Below are 2,462 nucleotides of genomic sequence, written 5' to 3' on the forward strand. Positions count from 1 at the left end.
TATGATCATCTGTGTGATCATCAATCACACATCATACTAGTCTTATTATGTCGTTATTCCCATAACGACATAAGACTAGGGAGTTTAGTATCATTCCTAATGATACATGGATTTCATAACAGATCCAGTATGCAAGAACATGTAATGAATAAAATACTCTCATAAAACCACATAGAAAGTATCAATATATCGAATGTATCTGAACAAAGCTCATAATCAGTACATCATAGAGCACTAAACCAACAATCTCCCACTTGCTCTAATCATGAACTGCTAAACATCTAATGCCCATATCCCTGACATGACCCTCATGCTTCGACGAAGGGAGAGGCTTCGTCAACGGATCGGCAATGTTGTCATCTGTCGACACTCTTCAAATGTGTACGTCTCCTCTGTCTATGATCTCCCTGATGAGGTGAAATCGTCTGAGTATGTGTTTGGATCGTTGATGGGATCTGGGTTCTTTCGCTTGTGCGATCGCTCCATTGTTGTCACAATACAGAGCAATGGGGCTATCAGCACTCGGAATGACACCCAAGTCACCAACAAACTTTCTGATCCAAACAGCTTCCTTTGCTGCGTCCGACGCTGCAATATACTCAGCTTCTGTAGTAGAATCTGCAACGGTCGCTTGCTTGGAACTCTTCCAGCTAACAGCGCCACCGTTTAAGCAGAAAACATAGCCAGACTGCGATCTGTAGTCATCCGGGTCTGATTGAAAACTAGCATCGGTGTAACCTCTTACAGCGAGCTCGTCTTCTGACCCACCGTATACCAAGAACACATCTTTAGTCCTTCTCAAGTACTTTAGGATGTTCTTGACGGCGATCCAGTGCGACTCACCTGGATCTGACTGGTATCTACTCGTAATGCTCAACGCGTAGGATACATCTGGTCGAGTACAAAGCATGGCATACATGATGGATCCAATTGCCGAAGCATATGGTATCCGATCCATGCGTTCTCGCTCATCAGGTGTCGTAGGACACTGACTCTTGCAGAGAACTGTGCCACTGCTCATCGGTAAGGTTCCTTTCTTGGAATCTTGCATCTTGAACCGTTTCAAGACCTTATCGATGTAAGTACTCTGACACAATCCTAGAAGACGCCTTGATCTATCTCTATAGATCTTTATTCCTAGAATATAGGCCGCTTCTCTTAGGTCCTTCATAGAAAACTGCGTTCCTAGCCAAGACTTAACATCTTGCAAGGTAGGAACGTCATTCCCTATAAGGAGAATGTCATCCACGTACAGCACCAGAAATACAACTGTGCTCCCACTGACCTTCTTGTAAACACATGGCTCCTCTTCGTTTTGTGAGAAACCACACTTTTTGATTGTCTCATCAAAGCGAAGGTTCCAGCTCCTCGAAGCCTGCTTCAGTCCATAAATGGACCTCTGAAGCTTGCACACCATCCTCGGGTTCCTCGGATCGGATCCAAAACCTTCGGGTTGTGTCATGTACACATCCTCGGTCAAGTTCCCGTTAAGGAACGCGGTCTTGACATCCATTTGCCATATCTCATAGTCATAATATGCGGTTATGGCAAGTAGGATCCTGATGGACTTCAGCATAACTACGGGCGAAAAGGTCTCATCATAGTCAATACCATGAATTTGACGGAATCCTTTCGCCACAAGTCGTGCCTTATAAGTGTGCACGTTGCCATCCATGTCTGTCTTCTTCTTGAAGATCCACTTACATCCGATGGGTTTTATCCCTTCAGATGCATCAACCAGAGTCCATACTTGGTTGTCTGACATGGATTGCATCTCGGACTTCATAGGCTCGCGCCATTTCTCAGAATCGGGACTCGCCATAGCCTCTGGGTATGTGGTAGGCTCGTCATGTTGAACTTGAGGAAGTTCGAGAGCAGCAAGTAGACGCTGAGCCGGGTGAACAAGTTGAAGAAGTTCAACCTGTTACACTGCCCGTTATGACTCAACCTTTGTCGAGTGAACCTCGGAGATCAGGCAGGAATCGCCAAGAGCCAACGAGATATGGATTTCTCGTAACTGGGAATGAGGAACTCATGTTATTAGAACATGACGAGCCTACCACATACCCAGAGGCTATGGCGAGTCCGGACTCCGAGAAATGGCGCGAGGCTATGAAGTCCGAGATGCAATCCATGTCAGACAACCAAGTATGGACTCTGGTTGATGCATCTGAAGGGATAAAACCCATCGGATGCAAGTGGATCTTCAAGAAGAAGACCGACATGGATGGCAACGTGCACACGTATAAGGCACGACTTGTGGCGAAAGGATTCCGTCAAATTCATGGTATTGACTATGATGAGACCTTTTCGCCCGTAGTTATGCTGAAGTCCATCAGGATCCTACTTGCCATAGCCGCGAACGCCACAATGGAACGGCGTGTCTGAGCGGAGAAACCGAACACTGTTAGACATGGTTCGGTCTATGATGAGTCAGACAGATCTTCCAAAGTCCTTTTGGG

The sequence above is a fragment of the Tarenaya hassleriana genome, unplaced genomic scaffold (assembly GCF_000463585.1).
Source record: "Tarenaya hassleriana unplaced genomic scaffold, ASM46358v1 Cleome14, whole genome shotgun sequence".
Taxonomy (NCBI): domain Eukaryota; kingdom Viridiplantae; phylum Streptophyta; class Magnoliopsida; order Brassicales; family Cleomaceae; genus Tarenaya; species Tarenaya hassleriana.